Source organism: Oryzias latipes, chromosome 16 (assembly GCF_053564925.1).
Source record: "Oryzias latipes strain Hd-rR chromosome 16, Olatipes_Hd-rR_3.1".
NCBI classification, from domain to species: Eukaryota; Metazoa; Chordata; class Actinopteri; order Beloniformes; family Adrianichthyidae; genus Oryzias; species Oryzias latipes.
In genome coordinates, this window is record NC_136252.1 from 30,498,762 (window position 1) to 30,526,529 (window position 27,768).

Sequence of the window (27,768 nt, forward strand, 5' to 3'; positions counted from 1 at the left end):
GTACTTTATCATAATTTCCAAATGAATCCTGCAGCAATTTTGGTCTTTGTTACCAAAACAAACTCGAGCCTCACAGGTTTGTTTGCTCCATTGTCCTTGTGCAGATCATTTTCATTGGTGGTTTAACTATAGCTTTTTAGAGCCTGCAGTTGGGCCTCAGGACCGCATTTACCCGATGAGTACCGGTAGAAGTTTTTTAGATTTCAGTGATGTCTGGAATTCAGAGGCAGCCCAGAAAACCGTGAGCTCAGTGTGCTGGAATGCAGAGGGTCCTTTGATGTGCCCTAAGGAGGCTCCACTGCAGGAGAGAAAGGACTGCAGGAGCAGTGTTGGGTTTCAGTTTGAAGGTTGTGTGAGTCTTACAGGGACTTAAAAGAAGAAGTTGGTAGAGTTACTGCTTCCACACTGGTTTTTGCATTGATAAAACATACTCAGACAATGTTTACACATCGGATGATATTCTTTGGAAACCCGGAAACAATGATGACCCACACGGGTTTCCATTTTCATAGCAGTGTCATGTAAGCAAGCCACGTGTCAAGCACACTCTGTAGCATCCAGCTGAGGTTAAACGTGCTTCTGCAGCAAGGGTCTTTGCTTACGAACAGCTGCCTTTCTGCGGTGCCGTCGTTCTAAGTCTGTTACTTTCCTGTCATGGTTTCAAATCCTACCAGAAATGCATCATTTTTTTAATAAGCCTCCACTCCAAAATTTCCCCGCTTCACCTGGAAAATTAAGAAAAAACAAACATCTGACACCTGAAGTGCTTTTGGTGTGACCTCAGCCAATTTCTGCAACCCACACAGGCATCTGTCTGAATTAAAGCTCCGACTCTGAAGTCTGAGAAAAACACTTCTTGCTTTGCGCGTTCCTTCAGATTTTCTGTTGCCCACACTCTTAAAAGAAAAAAAAAAGTCCTGGTTTCATATTATGGCTTAGAAAAGCCCAGAGCGGATAGTATTGAGCACTCCCACACAAGTTTCACTCTGAACCCAAGAGCCAAGCTGGGGAGATATGATATCCCACAACAATTCATGTTTTCAACTCAGAAAAAATCCCCTTTGGTCTTTAAAACCTCTGTAAAAAACAAGCTTAAGTTTCATCACAGAAAACCGTGTGGGGTGTTGATTGAAACGATCCCGTAAAGACCAAAACATTTCAGAACACCCATGGAAGGTTTGGCCCTCTCGTGTACTTTGGTCAGCTGCATAGAATCTGTCAAGTCTTCATGGACCTATTCTTAAAAAAGAAAAATCAATTCAATCCTGCTGATAAAACAGAGTTTTTTTATTTATTAAACTTCAGTCAAATACACCTGAAACCTACAAGAATGACATGGCTGTTTAAAACCATACCTGTGAGTTGAAATTATCCTCCCCACCTATAAACCATTCAGTGTCCTGTAGGGTGTTTCTTTCAATCACATGTTTTACAACCATAAAACCATCAAGTACAACCTTCCACTGGTCCGGAACCACTCAGAAACCTGCAGCACCCCTTATGCGTCAACCTCCCTGTACTCTGAGCAGTTTTTTCCAAGGATGTTGTTTCTTGCATTTGTTGGCCCATCCATCAGACTTGGAGATGAAGTGCCAGTGAAAAAGCTTTCTGAGTAAAGCCTGTCTGTTTTAGTTTCATTTCCACATTCTAGATGTGTTTTGTCTTCGATTTTGCAATAATTCTTCTATTTTGTTTCAGCTGTGTTTCGTTTACCTGTAGTTGGAATGACACACATACCTACACCAATTGGATGAGAAGAAAAAAAAACATATAAAATAGATCAAAAGATGATTGGAGTTGGACTTTACGACCCTTTACTAGCCCGGAACCACTCAGAAACCTGCAGCACCCCTTATGTGTCAACCTCCCTGTACTTGTGAGGGTGACTAAGGCTTAAAAACAAGTTCGGATTTCTATGTGGACGAGATCATTGTGAAATTGACTTGACTCACGCAAATACTGTCTTTTGAGTAAAAAATGGGAGTGGATGGTGACAGCCTATACTTTCAACTCTGCACAACACAACATTTTCGTGACTTTCTTGTTAAAAACAAAAACAAAACTCTTTCTTTTTAAAGTTTTCTTTTCTAATGACTTAGTCAATTCCCTAAGGGTAAGGGAAATATGAGTTGGGTCAAAGTGCCCTATTTTATACTGTCTATGCTTTGATATAGTGTGTGACTCATAAAAAAAACAGTTGAGTTGCATTTAAAACGGTTTTGATCAGCAGATTATCATAACCTCTGAAAAGGATTGTGTGACAGCAGAAAATCAAACCCTCCAATGATTGAACACTTCTGCTCTCTCAGGATGAGTGTGATCGCACTCAGACCCGCTAACTGAAAGTTGTGGTGTCTCTGCACCTTTCACAGAATGTCTGCAGAAGGTCTACCCAGCATGCTGGGTAAAATGTACCACCTTGTTGGTTTTCCAGTTGATGTGGCTGTATACTGTTTGGCTGAATCGTGGAATTTCAGACTTACTGACTGAACACACCTGATCCAGGTAATCAAGTAGAGCAGGGTTAGGTGTGAACTAAGCAGGATTGATTTGAAGAACCAGGGTAAGGCACCTCTGCTGTCTGACTGGTGTCATGTTCAAACCAGGCATGTATCGCACATTCAACAATGCGCTGAACACAGGTTCTTTAACGCGCTTTTAGGATACTAGCGCATGTACCTACAGTTGGAAGAGGTATAATGCGAAATGTTGATGCGGTGCAAATCTTGGGAATCTTGGTCCAGCCTTTTTCTTTCACAGCTCTATTCCAATTATTAATTTGTCCTTCATGATCGTTTTTTAAACACTTGGCACTTCCGTGAACTTAAACGGACACCACCCATACGTCACATCTAAATTTTGGTCCCTGATTGGTCAAAGTTCAACTGATTTAACTTTCAACGCACGTTCAACGCACATTTTGCACATAGAGCCCAAAAAGAGACCTATTCATAGCTATGCATGAACGTGGAAGCTCAAAACGCACATATACGTGTGTACATAGACTTTTCATTGGACGTGGACACTTGAACGCAGCCCGGTGTGAACGTGGCATCCCAGAGCAATAATAAAGATCTTAGATCAAATATAAAATCATAATCAGTCATTTTTATTTTTACAACCTTAATCAGATATTACCAAGAACCTAACAAGCAAAAGGTCAAGTTTATTACCCCTTGAACAAATCATGGCAGCCACAACCCTTTCTAATGTAGCATCTATAGGCAGAACATAAAGGAAGACCTTATAATACATCTGTGTTCTCTGTGATATTGAAAGAACTGATCATCCAGCCTGCCTACAGTAATTAAAATTCCTGGCATGTGGTTGGGTTTGTGACTTATTCCTGCCCCGCCTGTCTGTGCATAAGATTACCCAGTGGAGCGTTCAGACAGAGCACCTCATTGCAGAATGGTATTTGTTCCTCAGCTGTACGGTCAACACTCCTTTAGATCTTCAAAGTTTGACAGTTGAAGCACAAGGTCCGAAAAACCAAACCCATGTGCTTGCTTGCCTGAGTCCTTATGTAATGTTCAGCTGCAGCTGAAGGAAGGTCTGCTCTCACGTTTCCAGACACCCGTTCCCTGGATGTGTTTACCCAGACCCAAACCGGTCCAAGCTGTTCAAAAACACAATTATTAGAGATTAGTTTGCCTTTGGAGGACGTTTCCCATCAACCTCCCTTTTCCTGATTGCATAAACAGATAAGAACAGGATGTGATGTCAGTGTTTTCCAAGGATGTCGCCTCATTTGTTTGCTCATCCGTCAGCTGACTGATCTGGCGCTCCTTCAGATAAAATGTTAGTAATAAAAGCTTTCTGAGTAAAGCCTTTCTGTTTTGTTTTAGTCTCATTTCAACATTCTAGATGTGTTTTGTCTTCGATCTTGCAACAATCTTTCTATTTTGTTGAACATTTCAGCTGTGTTCTGATCTTTTTGCCGTTGACTTGGAATGACACACAAACCCACACCAATAGGATGAGAAGAAAAACTCACAGCGTGTGAGGTTAACTCGAATACACAAGAGTGTGTGTTCATATGAAACACGAGTCCTGGGTTATAATAGAAAGCCAGATTTTGTGTTTGCTTGAAATCTATTAGAGCCTGCAGGTTTGAACAGGAACAGAAAGAGCCTGTGCTCCATCTGCGCTTCAGAAAGGCCTCTGGGCCTCGGCCTTTGTCCCTGCTTTGAAAAGCAAAGTAGACTTTGAAGAGCTGCCTTGTTTTTTTTTATAACTGAAAGTAAATCAGCAAGGCCTTGATAGCTTGATAAAGCTGCAGTCTCAGAGTCTTTAAAGTGGAATCTGGGCGTTCCTGTTTTTTTTTTGTGTCTTGGATACACAGGAGGACATGTTTGTGGATGTGTGTGCATTTGATCAATTATGTGGAACGCACTTTAACTGCAGGCTAAATGAGAAACTCTGCATGGTTTCTCCTATCTTTCTCTGGTACGATGGCACTGATAAATAAGCTAGTCATCCGCATGTTGATAAAAAGTCTCATCTGACTAATAGGAGGGTGGCAGCTGAAGAGAGCTTGATTCTGCATAAGATAAAGAATAGTTATCCAGCATTCACGATGAGCAGGAGTGTCTTAAAGGATTGAAAACTCGTTAGTCGACAATTTCTTATTTACACCTTTGTCAGCCAGAGAGAACCGTGCCCCTTTTCAGGGCACCTGTCCAACTCAAATCTACTTTGCCTTTCGCTCTCTGCAGAAAATACCTGCTGCAATTGATAATGAAATGCTTCTGTGGTTATTTGCAGGACTTTCTGCTGGATGTGATCTCATTCTCCACAAACAACTTAAATTTACAGTTTTACACAATAGGGAGATAAGCTAAAAGTAATGAGAAAAAAATGCAACATACCCATTTGAATGGTTACCTCAGTCTGGTTCAAGTTGTAACAAATCAGTAATGACTGAATCACGGTGAAGTCTTTGTGAGTTATTTAAGATCCACTCCAATGAAAACTGTGTTTTTAGTGCCTTTAACATGTTCTTGTGGGATTTTTCTGATGATGAGGGACTTATTAAGCACTTCGAGCTGCGCAAGTGTGAGAAGAAGAATTTTTGTAAATAAAGTTTTTTTATTATTATTATAAAAAGACTTAAGCGGAAAATTGCATTTCTGAGTATTTCTTTATTCAAATCATTGTGAATCAAGAGCAAACACAAAAATGCTGTTTAAAGAAGATCTTATTTGTACTGTAGAAAATACCTCTACGAAGGCAACAAGTTCCCTGCTCCAAGCTCTCAGCAACGGGGAGGGGAAGAGGGCGTGGGGTTGCACCGTGGCAACGGTCCCACCCACAACTCTGAGTTGAATTTCTAATGGACTACTGCCGCTCTGCAGAAACTATGACCCAGAAAATGACTTTTTTTTTTTAATTGAGCATAACCATAATGCTTTGAAAATAGCTGAAACGATTATCAGATTGGGTCTTTAAACACTGAAACAATGTCCTGATGTACAGGCAGCTGTGACAGCTCTACGGAGAAACACAGAAAAGAGGCGGAGCATCAGGCCAACCTGTACAGGAACAATCCTAAAAATATAAAATGCTTGCTTCGGTTTAATATGTTAATAAAGTGCAACAAAATGCTTTAAATAACACCAATTACACAATAAAGACAAATAAAAATAACTAAAATAGTTATCTGGCCAAACTACAGTAACAAGGGCATGTGTGGTACATTTGGGAAAGGACTCAAACCTTTGAGGTAGAGGTATTGCTAACCCTCTTCTCATTTATATTTTACCATATTCTATCCGAGACACAAAAACACACAATCCTTTCTGTGCTGCAAATGCTGTGGTGCAGAGGTGAAGGTTGCCAAGTGTGCCTCTGGCCAAAACTGAGATCTGTACTTAAAGTAAGTCAGTGGATGTGTCTACTATTTAGCCTTGCAAACTCTGATATATCTGCAGCTGGTAGCCTTGTAAAATAAAAATAAAATCCAGGAAATTCTCAGGGTTGACATGTGAGGGTTGTGTTGTTCTGTAAGTGTTCCAGTCTACATTTTGTATTTTATTTTAAAAATATTATTCTGTTATGCTTTGTGAGATTCAGACCTTCAGTTCAGATCTGCCAGAAGATTGTAAACAATAATATAGAAAAAACTCCATCTGGAAACCTCAGTCGTACTTTCGATATATTATGTTTGTCCTAAAGGTGTTATCCTCCAACTTATCTGCCATACTTGGGACATTCCCTGTGGGGGTGTACAAAGTAAAATGGATCACAGAAAACACATTTCTCAGTGTTTGATGCATGTTTTTGAGATGAGCTAGAGTGCTGGATTATTTAGAAGAAAATAAATGTTTCAGTGTCTTTGTTTCTAGTCATCTTCCTGTGACAGTTTATTACATGTGCTGAAGAAGCAGTTTGTGAATCTTATCATAGTTAAAACACAATGTATGTGTGGCCTACACACGCCTGCACCATCTTTTATATATATATATATATCAAGATTTCAGTTCCTAAATTCTCTAGATTGTACTTGATTCAAGCACAGACCTAACAGTCTGAGTGATGCAGTTTGAAAACAGCTTTGAAGTGTGAAAGGGAAAGCAGTTAATTGTGTTTACTCTTATAAGGCTACATTCCCACTGCAGGCTGAAACGACCCAATTCCTATTTTTTTGCCCCTATGCGACCTGTATCTGATCTTTTCAAATGTGACCCAGGCCACTTGGGTATGTGGTCCTGAATCCGATAAGTATCCGATCTTTTTAAATGCGACCGCCGCCTGACCCGCCAGGCCACATGTCTCCGACCCGTACGTTTTGATACGCTACAAAAGTCATAATTCTGCGTTGAAGTAGGCGAGAACGAAGGCATAAACAACAACCATGGCGGACAAAGCTGCTGAGACCAGTCAGTCGAAGGGAAGCGAGGTCACCGATTGGATTAATATTTGGGGTGACAGCTCCATTCAGGCCAGACTTTTAAGTGTGCCTTATGGTTGTGAAAGTATAGAAAATATGATAAAAGGCAGAGAGCCGCATGCAGCTCAAGAGCCACCCCCTGCTCTTGAAAGTCCCACCCGGGGCCTCGCCAGATTTGACATGCAAATTTCGGCCAATCAGATCATACATAAAAGTTACCGCCCCCAGTGACAAACCCCCCCCTTAACACTTCGCTCAAACCCAGCAAACGCACAGGAGTGAAGTGAGCGCGCAGGATCACCGCTCCATTAGGATTGCAAGCGTGCTGTTGTAAAATGTGGGGTCACTCGGTTAAAATTGCGCCTGCGCGGTTGTAAGGTTCGCTCACTCAGTTCCTGAATACACCTGTTCAGTTGTCTTTGCGCTTGTTCAATATATGGCAGCGATGAAACGTCATAAAAGAAGAGGAAGTTGTTGGGTGAGGTGGTGTTTGAACAGTGCTAGAGACAGTTTTTATACCCCTAGGCCACCAGGCGGCTGGCAGACGGTGACACTTGATATTGACAGCCATCCGGAGATATTAATCCATCATCTAGTCAGAGCTGCTGCCGATCCGGCTCCCATTGCCCTGTGGCGCACCCCTTTTGATGTCATCCCCACCTGACTGACTGATGCCTGATGGCCGCTTGACTGGAGCCACTACATTCATGACCACGCCAACAATCTTTCAAAGAATCGGGCAGTGGCAGCTAATCTTGAAGCTTCTGTTGATGCCTCCCCATCACATGGTGGCAGTTGTGTTTGAGACTGTTGTGACTTCAGCTTCTTCAGAACTCCACTAGTTCTCACCAGGACCGGGAGGCGGGCTCACATCACCCCAATTTTAAAATCTCTGCATTGGCTCCCCATATGCTTCAGGATTGATTTTAAGATACTTTTAACAGTTTATAAATGTCTTAACAGTCTTGCGCCTTCTTATTTATCCAATCCTTTAGTAAGGTATGAACCCTCGCGGACCCTGAGATCCTCTGGCACTGGTCTGTTAACCATTCCGACTGTAAAAACAAAAACCTACGGAGAAGCATCTTTTCAACACTGTGATACCCATTTATGGAACAGTCTGCCAGAGGACCAGAGAGCCGCAGAGAGCATTGAAGTTTTTAAGAAAAGGCTAAAGACCCATTTTTTTAACCTGGCTTTCAGCTAATCTTTTTTTACTACCTTACTTATTTATTTATCTTTCTTCATTTATTTTTATTTATTTTTCTATTATTATTTATCTATTTTATCCATTTTATTTTGTTTTATGAACTTACAATAGATTGTTAATGTTATTCTAATTTTAATTTACCTTGTTTCACTGTTTTATTGTTTATTGCTTTTATCAATATGCTTTCTTTTTCATTTTCATTTTTATTTCCGGTGCTTCCTCAGTTGGGACCTCAGGGAGCCGGTTTAGCTCGTGCTAGTTTGCGGCGCCTTCCGTCCGTGAAACCAGGGTTCAACTCCGGGCTGCTCCCTGTTCCCTTCTCTACTTCTGTGCCGGTCCCAAGCCCGGTTGCTTTGAGAGGGTTGCGTCAGGAAGGGCATCCGGCGTAAAACATTGCCAAGTTTACCATGCGACTCGTTCGCTGTGGCGACCCCTGATGGGAAAAGCCGAAAGAGAAACAACCTCAGTTGGGACCTCTCCTTCTGGATCGGCTGCTGTTCAGTCACTGTGGCTCTGGATGGGAACCTGCATCACTGCTTAGCTGTGGTGGAGCGGTCCACACCTGTGATGCTGCATTTGGCTGGTTATGCCGCTGTTCACAGAGAGGGAAGTTAGCGTTTCCAACATCTTGTGTTCTTACTCAGCCTATTTCTCATTATCTTTCCCCATCAGTAAGGGGGGGTGGGAGGTTTATTTTAATGCTTGTTTTTATGTTATTTATTTTGTTTTGTCTTAATGTAAAGCACTTTGTGTTATCCTTTTATGTGAAAAGTGCTTTATAAATAAAGCTTTATGATTGATTGATTGTTTGTATAAGTGACAAGAATTTATCTTTTTAAACAAGAATTCTTTGTAACTGGCAGATGTTTTTTTTTTTGCTCATTTGAAGAAAATCTGCTATTGGGGCAAATATTTTTGACCTGTTTCTGAGGGGCCAGATTTTTTTAGTGTGAGTTGTTTTTTTATGTATGACTGCACACCTTTTAAGGGTCCTGGAATTTTTTTTTACACAAATTGGTTGAATTGACAGATCAACTCTAAGTGGCTACAAAAATTGGGATAGGCTTAAGGTAAATTGGGCTTTGGCCCAAAAGTTACTTGTAGATGACAGTTATCTAACGGTTACCAAACTCCAGAATGAGCTATACTATAACTGCACCCCTCACTTCGCATGGGGCTTCAGAGAAAGGATGAAGAAATGTGGGCTTGTGCAGGTTGATTACTTTGGGACCCTCCCAAATCTTTAGATATTGTTTTGAGCTGCTTGATGGGAATGTGATTAAAGCACTCGGAAGGAAGGAAACGCAACCCAAATACATGATTCCACAGCATTTCACGTTATTTTTTATTATTTGTGATTCATTTGGTTGAATCCCAAATACTGCATTCCAAATAATACATTAATTCAAATGTTGAAGTAAAAAATAAGAGGATTGACCACCTAAACACTGTAGGCATGCTGTGGCAAAATATAAACCAAAAAGTCTAAATTCTGGAATGAACAAAAAAAGATTCCCAAACAAGTGCCGACTTTATGCAAAAAATATTAAAACTTGCTTAACTGCTTTAAATTGTGAGGTAAATTAGGTACTTTCTTTTTCAGATACAATTTCTTTTTTTTCTTGTTGTATAATAAATCGACTTTTGTCTTCTAATAAGAAAATTATAGTCAATAGTTAGATCGCTGAATCAAAAAAAAAAAAAAATGTTGGCTTTGACCGTTGAGGAATTTCAGGTACTTTCCTCTTGGTCTGCTCCAAGCGCGTTTACAGGAACCACAGTCTTTTTCTCGAAACAACAGGACTTTGCCAACACCGCACTGAATACTAATTTGGTGAAATGATGTGTTGGAATAAAAAACGAAACAAAATAACTCGGGAATCACCTGCATTCTATTATATGAGAGAAAGACGATTCCGAATATTTATTTAAATATGCTGACAGACATTGGCCATTGGCTTGATATTTCATTTGTAAATCGCTTTGGATAACGATATCTGCTTAATACATAAATGATAAATGTTAAAGTATTAACCACTTTCCAAGAGAACCAAAATTTGAGGCTTCCTGCCTCAAAAACAAAAGTAGAATTTGTAGATGCTATACAAATATCTTTTTTAGTGTTTTCATTGAAAAAAAAAAAAACATAAGATAACTAGTGGGCAGATTTATTTATTTATTTTAAGTATTTTTATTATTCGCAAAGCAATAGCTTTTACATAAATCTCCTCCTTTGGTTTAATACCCTTTTTGGTCAAGTGAAAAGTCACTTTGCATTCACACTGTAGTGAATCACACAACAGTTCACTTGCATAAGAAAATAGACCCTCATTTTTGGAGGATTTAAGTTCATTTAAATGGTCTGCATTACTTTTTTAAAAGGTTTTTCAAACAATTTGAACTCTGAGGAAATACTTACCTAGAAGCCCAGAGTAAAATCTTCCTAAAGATGAGTTTCAAAACATTTATGAACATCAACACAGACTGTTGCTGAAGGTGGCACAAACAAGGTGACACCATGGCAGTAATGATGGGCTCCATTACTATAGTCAGCACAAAGCAGGTGAAGACACATCATTTCAGCTTATTACGTGTTTACACCACATAATGCAGTTTTAAAAAATTGTGGTCCCTTTGGGTGTTTATTTAAACCCCACATTCAAGAAAAAACAAAGCTTTAGAGGATTACATTATGCTGCTGCTTTTTCACTGCAAATCAGGGAATTGCACCATAGTTTGTATAAAAATAGAGAGACGGTTTGAAGGATTGTAGTTTTAAGACCGCTTGAGTGGGAGTATTTGGATGCATTTAAGTTTGACACAGGTAGGGCAACAGGTTCTTTTGAAAGCAACTTTTTAGGTTTGTGGTTGGATTACAGATGTGGCTTTTGGTTATCTCTCATCATCAGCCCGGTGTGGCCCACGACGCTCTAAAATTAACTTCTTGAAATACCCGTGAGGATCCAGAAAAATCCCTCTTTATGTTCAGAAACCACAGACTGTTGTGATCTGTTCAGGAACCTCATATAAGAAAACAGGATAATAAGAAGGCAAAGCGTCAGAACAAATCCAAGTTTGAAATTAATGACAATAAAATGTTAAATAGATAAAATCATAAATAATTGACAGTTTCCGGTGAAACTGGGTGGGACATTTAGCGAACTCTTTGAGCCCCGTCAATTGGTGCTTTTTCAGTGAATTGGAAAGTACCCCAATGCAGAGATCAGTTCAACTGGAACTGAAAGAAAGCCTTTAGAGAAAAAACAATTGGGATCTTCCTTCGCCAATAAATTTGAATAAATGCAACCGAAAATGCTGCAGCTGCAGAATAAAGGAGTTGGCCGTGCCAAGCTCTGTTACTGTCAGAGGCGTGTCTTTCTGTAAGTCATTTATGAGAAGAAGAAAAAAAGAAAAAACGACTACAGTATTTAAAAACTGTAACAGAGCCAGAATAGCTTAAATTTCAGATATTAATCAAATAAAAGTAAAAAGTACTAAACAAAATACAGTCAAGCTGAAAAGTACTCATACCTCTGGCAAATCAAAGATATGTCCCAGAATGTAATAAGACAACATACAACAAACACAATTTTGAAGACGAAAACATTTCTTTTTTGATTGAACAAAAGGGAGTAATTGTGGCTTGACTGCAATTACTTTAGAGTAGGGATGGGCGGATTGAGCTGAGCATCGATAGTATCAATAGTGTGATGACATTGATAATTTGTTGCAGGTTTTCTTCAATACGTAAAGTAAAAAAGCTTGATTTTACTTATGCATCTCTTGTGAGCGCAGCTTCTGTCGATCTCCAGTGTTGCAAGATTGGGAAAAAAAGCAGCCCAATTTGAGCAGAAAACTCCACAATTTGGCAACACCTGCTGTTAGACAGTGTTGTGGTTCAGGTTTCCACGGCGTGCGGTAATTTCTGATAATGCACGCTTTGACTGCCATTAACCCTTACACATACCTCATAAATTCCCACCTTTGACCAAAAGCAGTTTTAAGTTTTGCCTTCTTATTATTCTGTATCTGTTTCTGTGATCACAAGTGAATATTGCCAAGAAGTCTGAAAACACTGAGTTATTTTTTGTCTGCCCCTTTGATCTGAATAAAGAAATACTCAAACGCAATTTTAATCCAGATCTGATCCAAATTTTCTTTACATCTGTTCTCCAAATGCCACATAGAACATGTTAAAAACACCAACACCATTTTCATTGGAGTGGGCCTTTAACATTTGTCAGAAGTTTGTTTTAAATTTGGCCTTGAATTTGTGCAGCTGTCTCCCTTTAGATGAAACAGGATCAAGAGTTCAATGATAGAGTACACTCAAAATAAAAGGCTCAAACCAGGAATGCACACCACAAAAAAAAAAAAAAACAATACCTGTCATCCAGTACCCTGATACCCTTTTATCCCATTACCTTATTTTTTGATGAGTGAGTTCTAACAACAATGGCTGCATCTCTTTATCCATCAGCACAATGAACGCCGTCTTTGGCATCGAAACATCTGCAATGATGAGTATTGGTAGGATGTGTTGAAGGACAGGTAACCCTTAAACGTTTTCACTACTCTAATGTTTTGATAATTTACTTTTAAAACAATTTTTAGAGGCAAGGCATGATAGTACAATCCCAGGTTCCTTTTCTTTACAGATATTTTTTGTTATATTGTGCAATACAGGAAAACATATCTGTAAAGAAAAGATATTTTCTGTTATATGGCACAATAAACTAGAAACTGTGCAAATACCTCAAGTCCAAGTTGTAAATTGTGTCTTTTTCACAATGCAAAAATCACAAATATTGAGAACAAGGTGTTTTTATGTTTTATTACAAATATCAAAGGAACAGAGATACAAAAAAAATTAATGAATCAAAAAACTAAACAAATAGTAGGTCAAAAGAATGGGTCACAATTATGTGTCATAACTCTCGTCATGTTTGTTTTAAACCTAACATTTCTGAGCAAATAACCTTTTTGTAACCTTAATTTCAAATGAAAACTACACTAATGGCAGGTCAGCGTCACTCCTTCGTCATTGTAAACGATTGATGTGATTAGCAAACACACTGGTGCGTGAGCAGGGTTATTCCAAAAACACAAATAGTTTTCACACTTTCCCACCCATGCGTCTATAATCTGCCTCCCGATCTATTTGAAACATCCTTGTTTATAACTACATATTATTTTACGTTTATTACTGTTTTTTTAAATGCTGTTCTACACAACCTTTTTGCTTGTTCTCCTTTATACTTCCAGAAGTAGTCACAAAGTAAAAACCAAGGCATGATAGGTGTTGTAGTGAACAGCTGTGGTACAGTGATAATTCAGACAACTAGGCATTCAAATATTGCATGAGCAAATGTTAATAATAAAATATCCTGATTTTTTTTTCTTTTCTTTTAAATGTGGATAGAATTTCGTAAACGTGATCTGGGAAAAACCTTTCTGCACAAGTTGAGCTGATGGAACGAAACATGAAATCACAAGAAAACCCAGAGAGCGTCATCTGTTTGCATTGTTATTGTGATTAAAGTGTTTGTGTCCTGGAATCTGTAAATTATACCCACACATACCTTTCTCTATCCCCAAATGTGACTCTACCAAAGAACAGCTTTATTCTGTTGAAGCTCCCAGGATCTTTCACCAGATTAGATAAGATTTTTATAAATTGCTACAAAATGTCGGTACAATTTGGGAAGAAAATTCTTTAGAGATAATCGGCAAAATAGTTCTATGTAATCAGGGCAAAGCAGACGCACAAACAAACAAGCCAAAGCAGGTTCTTGTGAAGATGCATTCATCAAAAGATTCTTTAAGGTTGTCACTAGAAAGTTAACACACTCTGTGGCGCTGGCGTTTTTTCAACTTGTTTGTTCTGCATGTTAGGAAACCTGTTTCACACCTTCAAGCTAAAGATCACACCGAGGATCCACACCAAACACAGTCTGCAGTTGCTTGTTTACAGGCAAACTTCAAAGCAGGAGAGCATCCGACAGCTGGAAAGTCTCCAGAAAAGCATCAGGTTTGATAGGGCAGGACGGAGATAAGTGTGTTTTGGAGCTGTTTTTTCATCTCAGCATGCCTAAAATGATGGATGAGGCAGTCTAGACGCTCAGCAGGAGGCCTCACTGCATTCGTTTCCTTGGTCATTTTTTGAAGCTGGCTCCATGAACTGCACAAAACTGTTCATTTGCATCCCTGCATTCAGCACCACTGGAATAGATTTGCATTTAAAAAATGTGATGTGAAAGAGAAAACACTGAAGAAATAGAAATGCAATTATTCCTATGTTTACATGTAAACATCACCACATGTTTTTAGGTGTTTGCAGAAGGTTTCCTCTTAAAGCATGTGCACAATAATGAGCTGTTACTGTCTCAATGGCACATGGCATGAGGGACATGATGCAAAACGTGATGTGGATGTTTTTGTTTGTTTACAGCCTGTCAAGAAGGCTGGATGATGAGCGTCATGACCACTTTTTAAACCGTCCCCCCATAAACATGTACACAAACTAATGGTGCGAGTTAGAAGCAGCCTGGAGGCGTAAAGTGAAGAGAAACAAAAAAGCAAATGTCAAGAATGGTGACCCTGGCTTACAGTGAGGTCATCTTCATCATGATGTCCAGGGTAATTTGATCATGATCTGAATCATTTCAGGACCACTAATAAAAGCTGTTCACATTTCAGCAGATTTTAAACTTCAAAATTGATCAGTATTGTTTTAATTGTTAGGAATGATGATGAACTTCTACATTCAAAGCCCCAAATAAGGATAACTGGTGGTAATTTTAATAAATACTGTGATGATGATTACTTGATGATGGCTTAGATTAGGATCTGATACCAGTAGCCCAAAGTGGAGAATAGATAACAAAAAACACTGTAGACACCCTTTGAAGCGCCAATGGAAACTGATGTGTGAACGCTGTAAGATCAAGACCTGATGGTTAGTGTCATCATGACTGGTGGAGCTTCACAGGGTTTGATTCTTGGACATCAGCTGTTCCACCTGTACATACAACACTCCCTCTGGGTCAGATCATGTTCACTCATAATGTTTCATATGATATTTATGCAGATGACACTATTTTATGTAGCTCTGCCACCAAACAGGGCCACATCTACTGCTGACCACCTGGATAAGCCGTGTTCCGCCGACAAGGAGCGCCAATGGCGTGGAAAACATGCTGTACACTGACCCCTGAGGCCTGGAGTTTGACATCTGGGGCTCAGATAAACCAGGTGGAGTCAAACGTTCTCCAGTTACGACATGCTTTTTGGGAAACAGGAAATGTTACAACTGACCCTAGTTCTGAGGGACAACAAACCAAAAGTAAACTCTAAAATCTTTGTGACATCAAATACTCAAACCCAGGTATCAGTCACTCATTGAAGTTCCAGAAACAGTTGTTTTTTTCATCTTAGTCAAACATTGAGACTGAGAAGCTCTATGGTCAGACAAGATTTGGAGAAACTGATTCATGACTTCATCTCCTGCAGGCCCCATCACGTCTTCTGTCGTCTGATTTTTACAAAAACAAAAAAAACCTGTTAGGATGACTTAAACAAGGCAGTCGCTGAGAAGTTTCAGGACTGCAAGAAGAAGACAGCTGGTGACATTATGACTCATGGTACAATAATATTCAAATACCTTCTCCTGTGTAATTATAACATGCAGAACATTTTCTTTTGAATTGTATTTCTGTGTTCTTTTGCTCTTGTGCTCTTCTTGGTGGCTTGTCAATGATCACATTTCCTCACAGAGGGATAAACAAAAGCTTATCTTATCTTATCCTGTAGGATCTGATTCCTTATGAGTTCAAATGTTTATCTTACTTTCAGTTCACATTTATGCTGTTTTCTTTTGCTTTTTTTCTACAACAATAATGTCTTTCACTCTTTTCCATTTCTTACTGCTGAAAAGATGGTTTTACAATTTTGATGCTGTCAATGCTTATGTGTCTCTGGAAAGCCTTTTGGATGCTGCACAAAAAGAAATAGCTTATTTTCATGTTGTGTGGTCCTTCTTGCATATTGACGTTTTCAGAGAAGATTCTGGTGAAGACGGCAGTTGCTAGAAAATGCAATGACACAGACTGAAGGAAAAAAACATTCAGAAGTAAAATAACTCCTTCAATCCAAGTCTCCTGATCCTTGTTGACACAGCAGCTGCTGTGTTGTGCTGACCCAACACTAACTTATGTCTTAACCCGTATTAATTGTTTACATGAGTTCTACTACCTTTATGGTGCAGAGGTAGAGCGGTCGACCTTTTAACTGAAATATCACATGTTTGGTTCCTGCTCTACATGCCCATGTGTCCTTGAGGAAGACACTGAACCCCTCATTGCTCATGGTGGTTAGTGGTTGGCGCCAGCAGTAGTAGTGGAGTCGCCTTCAGTGTGTGGATGGGTGAATGGAACTGGGACTGCGAAGTACTTCAAACCTTAGTAAAGTGCTGTATTAGTAGACGCCATTTACCATGATCACTGCAAAGCCAACCATTGGGACTTTAAAGCGTGCATTGAGTCACCGTGAAGTCAGTGCACTGCTGTGGAGATTTCATCTCTCACTGCACAACCTAAGACGCACGAGACACTCCAAAAAGTGTTGATTCTTTTTTTTTTCCCTGCAAGGATGAAACATCTCATCCATGTTTGCTTTCATCCTCAGGTCACATTTCTCAGCTGCTGCCCACGCACAGGATCACCTTTGAAACAGAACCACGCCAAGTGCAATTTGGTTGTAAAGAACAGGGTAGATATTTAAACATAGATCACAGTGTTAAATTACAGTCATGTGCAGGCTCCAAGAAGAAGACACTCTTGTTGTCATGTGCCATATTGTTTGATCAATTGCCAATAAATATTTTAAACATGCTCATTTAGATATAAATTATTCATTGGGAATGCAACAGCGAGACTCACCTTTTCCTTTGTCTAATAAGGAAATGACACATTTAAACAATGCTGTAACAGCTGGTATTATATTTTCTGTAGAAGTGAAACAACTTCAGAATCATTGACTTTCTCGCAAAGTAAAGCGGAGAAATCTGAGAAACTCAGGAGATGTTTTACATTATGATTCAATTTTTCAGTTTCTTGTCAACAAGCTAACCCTTTTTCATGCCGGGGTTTTATTATTATTTTTATTATCATTATTATTATTATTATTATTTTGGCATTCCGTGGAACTTTTCAACTCCACTCATCTACAGTTTTAGTTCATTCCTAACTTTGGGAGAAGAACAGAGTCTGTATTGATCATACTTTGTGGAAAATCTAGCGTTAAAGCAGAAAAAAAACACAATAATAGGAATTATAACATTAAACAAATGTAGTGGTAGAGATATTTAGGCATGATTTGTAGTTACATTCATGATGTTCACTTTGTATTGCACATGCATAGTGTGTGGGGAGAAATGATCAACACTGCATTCCTACATATGGAGGCTGTAACAATCTAGTGGTGGATTTGCTGCTTAGAGCCTCCACAGTAAAGGCCTGTTCACACCGGGACGAATTTCGCCGGCGATTTTCGCCGACGTTTAACGCCTCGTGACTAAACAAAGGGCACCAATGTGAGTGTGCACACCGAGGCGAAAAAACGCCAAGCGCCAAAGCGTCAAAAAAAAAAAAAACGCCTCGGGTTCGTTTTTTTTTTTCGACGCGTCGCGTCGAAATCTATTCGACCAATGAGAATGGCGCTTTTGCACACGTGTCTGGAGCTTCTGAAGTTACAGTAAAACACAACTTGGGGGCGCTCAAACACAAAACTGCCTTTCTGAGCACACATACCAGCGAAGAAGTTAGACGCCAAGTAGCGTCTACACTGCCGCGAAGAAATAATGACGGACATTCTTAAATATCCCCTTACCAAGTACCAGTTGGAGCTACTGATGCTTGAAATATTCATGTTTTCTTTGTTTGATTCTGACAAGCGCGTAAATACTTGCTCTCTTCTTCTGAGTGAAAAGCGACTTTAAGAATCGTAAAGTTGCGCAGCGCCACCTTGTGTACAGGAGTATTTCTGTTTACATTAAGTGCCATCTAATGTCAGGGAATGAAATTGCATGTTCGCTCGGCTCATCGTCAGCGAAAATCGCCTGGGTGTGAACACAAAAGACGTGGCGAAAAACGCTGGCGAATAACGCCTGGCGAATATTCGTCCCGGTGTGTACGGGCCTTAAGGGTTAGGTGATACCTAATGGTGGCTTGTCAAGTGTCTTATTTCTGTCCATGTTGCCCCCTGTTCAGCACACATCAGCATAGACCCTTGTTGGAACCAGACCACAAAATCATGAACTTTTCTTTATAATCGGATGCTGAAGGAAGTTTAAGTTTAGAAAACTACTGGATTCTCTCCAGCACATCAGGCTTATTCTTGATGCGTGTCAAGTTGCTCGGTCACATGTCGAAAATCCATCTGCTCCTTTCTGAAAGTGGCTCCACTGGCAGCTGAACAAAGTAAACAAAAATGTGGCCCGCCATGTCATTTTATGTGGCCCGCAAGAGCATAAAAGCTTTTCATTGCTTAGAATAAAAATGGGTGTGTATTTATTCATATTTAGGGGGAATTGGACTTGCAATATCGGATTGGGCAACTGTACATTAGGACTTAAACACTGTCCATATAACCTAACCTGACAGGATCAAATTTAAAAGGATTTATGCTAGAGTTTTTTCTTATACAATAAAGTTATAATAAATAAATATATGAGCAATTTACCATTAAGGAGTTGTTATGTTTATTTTTCATTACATTTAGTTACATGTATAAGTTATATCTGGCCCTTTAAGGACAACCACTATGCTGATGTGGTTGAAAATGAGTTTGACACTCCTGGTCTAAACCCCATCTGCTTACTTTTGTCCGGATCAAATCCTGAACCTTGTGTTTGTATTTAAACTGCCTTCAAGCAGACTTTCCTTTTCCGGACTAAAGCTTGTAAACAAAACCACATGACTAAAGATCTTTTCTCTCCTTGGCCTGGAATTGCCAGGGCAGGGCAAAGCAACTAGAGGCAGAAACTATGGAAGTCCTGCGCTTTGCAGTCCTTGTCGGTATAGTTCATTCAAACTTTATATTTCGCTGACTAATTCTGAACGTCAGTATCAACATCAGGCTCAACACTTTTTAATCACTTCTTTGGTCCGGTGGAGGCATGCTGGCAGGGGTGGGCGGTTTCTGGCAAGAAGATGACTACACGGTCCACTGATAAGCGTTTATGACATATAGATTTATTGAGAAGCAATGTGTATCACATAAAATATTGTTTTGATGAGCCTGCATTCATCCAATCACATTGATTTGCTGTGACTCACCTGTGTGGTGTCATGGCAATGTTTTAAGAGGATCTACAAGGTAGATTTCAAGATGACGTCACAGCAGCACCAGGCACGTGCCGTGTCACGAGGCACAGAAAAGCACGTAAGAAGCATTTTCAGTGGTGTTAAAATAAATATTCTAACAAGAAGTTGGAACCTTTTTTTTCTTCTTTGAAAAAACAACAATCGTTGCTTTATATTTGTCCATTTCTCATCGGTTGCTACATTCCTACTGTGTTTACATCACGTGACCACTGGCTACGGTGCGGGAACGGATCGTATTCAGACTGAAGAATCTCAGAGCAAATCGAAGCTCAGTCCGATTGGAAACGAACCCAAAGCACCTCCAAAGATGGGTCCAAGAGTGGTTCCTGCTCCCAGACCAGGTTCCACTTGGGTGTATTCAGCAACTGGCTGTTTAATGTTACGAGGATGCTGCTAATAAAGTTGCTCAAATGGCAGATTTACGTCTATGATTATATTGAGAAAATGGCATTATTCGCCCTGTAATGTAAGTTTTGTATTTAAACTATAGCAGGTCAAGAATTCACCAGGCATTTGGAGGTTTTCTGAGGAAAGTCCTCTCCATGGCCTTCTTCAAGTAGGAAAATAAGGCAATGGGTTTTTTCTTCTCTCTGGGCTGAACAATTTTGGTAAATGGAGCCACACATGAGCAGAACCAGCTCACTGAGCTTGAGATGTCAATCTGGGTCTTCCTGGCTCTGATCTTTAGCTCCCTCCTGACCCAGTCCATGGTGGGGCAAAAGGTTCAGCCAAACATGGTTTTCAGCAAAACTCCTGCTTTGTTTGAAATCTCTTTGTTCATATCATTTATTTGGAGTGAAAATGTACTTGTTCATTAGCTCTAATGAAACTGTAAAAAGAAACCCTCTTTGTCGTCAGTGCTATTTCACTGACTCACTATTAACATGGTAAAGATTTGGGTACAGAAATTTGGATGGAAATTTTCCATGCTTCAATTTCTTAAGAAACCTGTGCAAATACAAGACTCATTTGAGCCACTTATGTCAAAAGGGAAAAGATGACAAAAACCTTAAATATAGAGGATGATGTCAAAATAGGCCCAACCTCGTTATGGACACCACTAAAATACATCAAATGAATCATTTCCAAAAAGGGGCGATTTAGAATACGCAATCAACTTATGAAGCACGTTTTTGGAGTGTGGGAGGAAACACAGGTAGAATGAACATGCAAACTACACACAGAAGGGTCCTGGCTGGGATTTGAACCAGAGCTGGAGGGTAAGGGCGCTAACCACTTTTCCACTGTGCAGACCCTGGAGTCTGATGCTGTGTCCGAATTACCGCCCTAACCCCTATATAGTGCACTATATAGTGCGGTCGCCATTTTGTAGTGCTGTCCGAATCTACAGTTCAAAAATCATGTGCACTAGAAATTTCCCAGAATTCTCTACGAAAAACCAGTGTGGATCGATGCTCACTCGATCGGCGAATATTGCCCAGAATGCACTGCGTTCATACCAGAATGCATTGCGTGTGACCCACAATACACTGCGTTTGAATTATTCAAAGATGGCGGACGGTTGCGCTAGAAAGAGGACTTAAAAATGTAAGTATATTTAAAAGTATCTTGTATATGTTGTAAAATATATTTGTAAATACGTAAGATGACTTGTTTAATATGTTATATTCCTCAATCGACAACCTACATTGTTTTGAAGCTCATCAATTTCGGTAATGCTAAAGCTAACGCTAGCGCGAATTAGCATTGAAGGCTAAAAACAAACGCTGTTGATAGTACATCAAAAAGCAGTGAGTTCTAACCGTAGTCATAAGTTATTAACACATTTTTAAAATGTGTTTATATATGTAGGGACAGACGAGGATAAGGAAAATCTGATCCATCTGTGGATGGAGAAAGCCTGTTTGTTATCAGGCTAGCTCGTGCCGGATGGGAGTGAGAGACACTTGATCAGATTTGTATTTATTTATCATTAAACTGTAATCGTTGTCATGTTGGGGTAAAGGTTGTTGTTGAAAGAGGAGAGGAGGAAAGAGCACGAAGGGACAAAGAGTGACAGGAGAGTCTGTTAAGCTTACCTGAGTTTAAAATATTGTTCAAAAATGTAACGTCGTCGTTGTTTTTGCAATTTGTTTAATAAATGCATGAACAAAAATGAATTATTTAAATGCATTATTTAAATCTGAGCCATTTTTAACAATCTCAAAGGGATTTTCATATAAATATCAAATGTACATATTTACATTTTCGTTTTATGTTAACATTTATTTTTATACATCTTAACAATAATCCTGGTCTTCTAGAGTCATGTGTGTCACAGTTGGAGCTGAAAGGAAAGCAGAGATCTGTCCTCGCAGACGGACGCCACTTTCCCCGTCCTACTGGTTCCTGGTGTGGCTCAACATCTGTGGCTCCCAGCAGTCCCCTTCGCTGATGCACAGATTGTGCAGAACTGAACTGCAGGCAATGATTTTCATTGCAAAGGTTGGTTTTACTTCCAGTGCCCCCAGAAATATTGCTCTCCTCCTCATTTGCCAAATGCTCTCTCCACCACAGAGCGTGTTCTGGAGTGGTTCTGGTTGTAACGGGCCTGAACCGCATTCCTCATGGGTTCTCTGTAGGGTGTCAGCAGCGTGATGGGATGAGCAATGCAGGGATACCCACCATCACCCAAAAGGATCCTTCAGGTGGGTAATGTTTGATTTACATAAATGGGGCTTTTACGTAGAACCTGTGAACTGTGGACTGATCCTTGAACTTGATTCCCAACAAAAATATCTCTAAATTTGGCTTAGAGTCACCTACAGCCTGCAGTTGAATGGAATAAAAAAGCTTCCTGTTAAAATAACAAGCTGTATTTTCTTTTAGGGCCTTTATTCTTCAGTGGCAGCTCTCAATGCTCCCCACGACCTTTTGGAAGGTGGAAGACCAAGCAAGCTGCTATAAAACCAGAGGTGACTTATGGTAGTTCATTCCCACTGGATGCTGGGTGACCCTGCTCATCAGCTGGAGGATGCGGTCTGCCGTCCTGTGGACAACGTCGCTCACAGTGGACCGTGGCATGTCAAAGGCCCTGGTTACCACACCGTAAGATGTGCCACATGCCAGCCAGAAAAGAAACACCAGGACCTCAGTCTCCTGTGCCCCCCCCCCAGAGTGTGAGGAGCCCGAAGCTGCTCCACCAGATGCTCAATGGTCCTGCGGGTCAACCGATCTGCAGGTCTGCCGGTCTGGTTTTGTGTCGGACTGAGCGTCAGCGTGAAGGGCCACGACAGACACCTTTATGTTGGCAAAGCAGTAGAGACGTGGAAGACCCTGGAAAATAGAAAAATAATTATTTCATTGAGAAAATTAAATCTGATTTTTTTTAATGTTTCATTTTATTCTGATGTCTTACATTTTAGTTTATGACGTATTTATAAATGCTGGAAAATCGCGTGTTTTTTGGCTGGGTTTTTGGATTTTTATATAAATATTTAAAAATTAAAGTATTTTTGTTTAAATCAAGTTATATGGTTTGACTCTGAATAAAAAATACTAAACTTTGATCTCACAAGTGTTTCATGTAGTTAGACTATACAGTTAATAGTCCAGTGTTGAAAAAGAATTTTAAACTCTTACCCAGCAGACTGTGTAACCTTGAGCACAATTAGTGACAAATGCTTAAATTGAACTAATAAAAAACTTTAAGTTTAACTCACAGGTTGTTCATGTCTGGCCAGGGCTTCCAGAGGAAATCTTCTGAGACGCCTGCTTCTCCTTGCCGTCCTGTGATGGTGCATATCTGCTCGTTTTTGGTTTGATCCCATCAAAAACGGTTGAATTATTGCCAGGAACACGGACAGATTCATATTTAAAGCTATTTTCAGTAAGGTAGAAGAGAAAACTACAGAAAAAAAATGCCTCCTCGCAAGAGCCCGTAAATCGTTCAGCGGCACAAAAATAAATATTGCCATGGAGTAATAACATGGGGGTTTATTTATCAACTAATACATAAAATCTACACCAATGTGTTTGTAATTTTATTATTTATAAATCAGCCACATTTTCCATGATCAGAACTCAGCAGATTCATAAATAGTCTTCATAAAATGTTCATATTTATTATATTTTTAATTTGACAAATGGGTGTCATTCTCCGCGTTAAATAGAAGTAGTTCCCCTCCAGACCAGGTCGTGGCAGTAATGCGCCACTTTGTTTCCGTGCCAAGCGCCATTTGAAAACACCCGAAAGAGAAAACTAGTGAGCACGGGTGTCCGTGCCGCACTATATAGGGTTTTAGTAGTTAGGGGTTAGGGCGGTAATTCGGACACAGCCTGAGTCTACATGAGGCTTCTTCTTCTGAGCAAAAAGCAAACATTTTCCAACTTAACGCCATCTAATGGTTGTAAATTGGAAGGGCCAAAAGAAGATTAACCTGTGTACTGTGTGAACTATGTTGAATCAATTGCACATAAAATCTCATATTAAGAAGTTTTGTTTAGTTGAGACGTATTTGACTTAAAAATTGTCCTACACAAACATGACCAAGAGCTTGTTTAGTTGAATTCCAATAATACATTAAAACAACAAAAACGTAAAAAAAAACAGGTGGTTCCACACAATGGGGAGACTCAGGTCTTTTGGAATGTGCAGGAAGCTTTTATGGACCGTTTACAGTGTGGAGAATGAAAATCAAGTTTATAATATAGTTTAATTTGTATTTGGTGAACAGGCCCTTTGAGACCAAAAACGCCAATAGCCGCGGTTGCATGCACAAAATATCTTGAACGGATCAATGGTCGGATTAAAATTCAACCGTGTCCATGGGATCAGAAAAACTTTTTCCGATTAGAACGAACGTTCACATGGTCACACTTTCGGTCGGAATAAATCATTTGGGCATGTTGCAAATAATAGGTTTTGGTTCTCAATTTATGCATTTTGATTCACAGATTTGGGGTTTTGATCCGCGGTTTTACTGTTTTGATGCACAATTCTTTAGGCGCTATTTTGACACCATACAGTAGTGTTGACAATACCGGAAGAGGAAATGACCCCGTTGTAAACAAACCTAGCTGCCATATACATTTACGCAGCAGCTCTGTAATATACGAGACGATCTTTTAAACGTGCTTTTATTACTGTTATGAATATTACGAAGCACCTGTTCGCTCATCAGTAAATTTTTTTCCGTGTGGTCAGTGCTTTTACTTGTGTGGAAGAAGCCAGGGTTATGAGAAGACTAACACACTAACAACATTAGCCTTGTTTGATGAACATAAAATCCATGCGGGAAAAGCCGCAATCTGCGGGAATAACATCAGCCTTTATTTAGTCGGGACACGACTGGAAGCACAAATCCACGTGATTGTTTGTACGGTTTCTAAGGACTGAGCGACATTCTGCTTTGAAAAGCTCACACACTGCCCAAAGCCGCTGTGTGACCTGATGGCCTAAGTTCTGCTCGGACACATGGTTCTCCTAAGTCAGGCAGCCGCTAACCCAGAGCCGCGGGAAGGATCGCAGTCCGAATTCGCCCACACATAACAAAACAACAAAACGCACACGTAACAAAGCATCCTCCTCTCTTCCCCCTCAAACACAAAGTTATAAATCCGACTGCTCTGCTCAGAGACACAGTTCGCTCGGTTCACCGGCACCCGAGCCCGGACCACGCAGGGTCCAGACGTCACGGGGCATGAAGCGCTCCCTCCCTGCACCCGCCTCGTGAGGGGTGTAAGTGAGGGGAGAGGCGAAGAGAGCGAGGTGGCGCTTTGCGCCGGGCCCCCGCAGAGCAGCCAGTCGGTCCTGTTTGAGCTCCTAAGCTTTCTCTGGAGCGAAACACCATCTATGCGTGACGTTAAACCAAAGCAGAAGTGACACACGATCAGAATGAACCGTTTACACGAACAACGATCGGCATAACCCGCCTATCGTGATCGAACGAGTCTGATCAGGGCAGAGTATTCCGTACGGTGTGTTTACATGACACATTTTTCTTCCGATCAGGCGTTCTTTCCGATTACTTTTGTCCATGTAAACGCAGCTAATGTTTTGAGGCATTTGGCTTTACAATTTACTATCTTAAATAATTTTTCTGACTCGAAACTTGTTTATTTGAAGCTGATATTGCGTTCTGATTGAAAAAAAAAACAGACATTTGGGTCACACACTAAACCATGGCTTTTCCTGTGCGCGTGGGCTGATGTCTCATTCTGGAACTAAACTCCTCATCTCTTTGTTGTAGTGGATGCGTCTCCACAAATGCAAATCAGGCTGTTTACGTGTTGTAGACTTCTTACAAACATTTATCTCGTCTAAATCCCTCCCTACATCCTTAAAACCATTGGTTTTGGAATCAGAAGTGTTGCCCAAAAGCCCTTTTCTTTTGCAGCCACTAATGCTTTGAATGCAACTCAAAGCTGGTGGGCGGGCGTGTTGCCCCCACCCCCTCTACAGTTGATGAATGTCTCTGGGGTGTCTCTTGGATTAAAAAAGGGATTTCTGTTGCATTTCGGTGGTGTAAGGACCACTTTTTTTTTTCGGAAGCAGCAAAAATGTTTCTTATTGCATCAACCAATCACAAAGCCACTGCAGTCAACATGGCCTTAAGTGCTGTTTACATGCATTTTTTAACAGTCGTCTTCTTAGACTGTAAGCTGTGCATAATAAAGGGTTGCATCATTTGGACTGAACTACAATGTAGAAGATGGTAGGAGTCTTTAAAAACAAAGCTGTGGCCTACTTTGTTATCTAAATGAACAACAGCAATCAGAGGTATGTCCCCTCATGATGAGATAGTCTCCCAGCTGACGTCAAGACTAACTTTGAAACAAAAGTGAAGGGTAAAATGTGGAGATTGAGCACTTTGGTTTGGTTTTTCAGTTGTGTTCTTGTTTTGGGTCTGATTGCTGTTTTCCATGTTAGTCTCACCAGATTCAGGTTGCCAATCATCCACAGCTGTCTTGATTTTAGTTAATTGTCCTCACTGTATTTAAGTGTCTAGTTTTATGTTCAGCTGCTTTGTCCAGCTTGTCCTGCTCCTTTGTTTTATGTTGAAGTTTTTGTTTTCTTTCTTCATTGTTTAATCCTGGTCTCCTTCATGGTGGGTCCTACACCACCAGTTTCTGCCATAAAGTGGCGGAATGACATATGTGAATAATTTTCACAGTATTAGTATCTGAAAATAAGAGTTTTTGTGATTTATTGCTGGTGAAAAGCTCAATTAGCATGTGAGCGCTCATTAATTGCTGGGCATTAACTGTTTTCCATTATCTTCATTCTTGGTCAGTCATTTGGTCCTTATTTTCAATAGAATAAACATGTATATATTGTCATAAATATATATTTGTCTTTCAAAAGTTGTGAAGCAAAACTGTAAGAAGTGGGAATAAAGTAATTTTTAAACTACCTTTGGAAAAGTGACAATCGGAAAAGCTCCATCCCTCTATGTATTCAGTCAGGGACAGATGTTGGAGGTCTTTGCTCAGAGGATGAAAATGGCAGTGATGACCTCATGCTTCCTGAAAGGAAAGTAGCATAGAGTGACTTAAGACCTAGAGGGAGGGGCACACAAGTTGATTCTATCTTATGCAGACGATGTAATCGGAGGAAGATCAGTTTGTGACTGTGGATGGTGGTGTGTAGAATGACTGATGATGAGGAAGATGAGGAGGACAAGAGGAGAGCAGAGGGCCAAGTGGTGGAAGTTGAAAAAAAGGAAGAGTGCTGTGTGGGTTTCAGGAAGGCTGAGATCAGTAATGAGCACTTTTTGAGCAACAATCAGGTTTCATGCTGAAGAAGACAAACATAAATAATATTTATTTTTGAGGATGCTTCTGGAGAAGAACAGAGAAGGTCAGAAGGAACTGCTTTGTGTATTCTAGATCTGGAGAAAGTCAAAACGTAAAGAGGAGCTGTAGTTTGGATGAGGAAGTCTGTTTTTATCATTTATTTGGGTGTCTGACAGCTGTGAGACAGTGGTGAGATATACCGCAGGTGTGATGGAGAAGTCCAGGTGAAGATGGGACTGCATCAAGGATCAGCTTTGAGCTCCTTTTTGTGGAGATAGACAGACTGACAGATGAGGTCTGACAGCAATCTCTGTCAGACCTCATCTGTTGGACGAACATGTGGAAAAACTCAGAGAAAGGTAGAGCTTTGCTTTGCAAATGTAAAGTGTTGCATAACAGAGTTTTTATCTGTATCAGAATCAGCAAATTATTCTGAATCCTCTAGAATTACGTTAGTAGCGGTTGAAGAGTGACGGTAGCTGAAACAATGTCAAAACTGGAGCTAAAGCTTCAATAGTAAAGGGTTAAAAAAATCTGATAACCCA

At 40.1% G+C, this 27,768-nt stretch overlaps 2 long non-coding RNA genes across 2 annotated transcripts; one reads left to right on the plus strand and one right to left on the minus strand.

Moving 5' to 3' along the window:
* Nucleotides 1–20,895: 20,895 nt before the first annotated feature.
* LOC144984415 (uncharacterized) lies at nt 20,896–23,144 on the plus strand. The gene is made up of 4 exons (XR_013648066.1): nt 20,896–21,034; nt 21,751–21,931; nt 22,004–22,134; nt 22,316–23,144. It is a non-coding gene; the product is annotated as an uncharacterized LOC144984415 (long non-coding RNA).
* On the minus strand, nt 21,564–23,281 carry LOC144984416 (uncharacterized). Its single transcript, XR_013648067.1, has 2 exons — nt 23,149–23,281; nt 21,564–22,762 (listed from the first exon to the last, which is right to left on the minus strand). It is a non-coding gene; the product is annotated as an uncharacterized LOC144984416 (long non-coding RNA).
* Between the last annotated feature and the right edge of the window lie 4,487 nt (nt 23,282–27,768).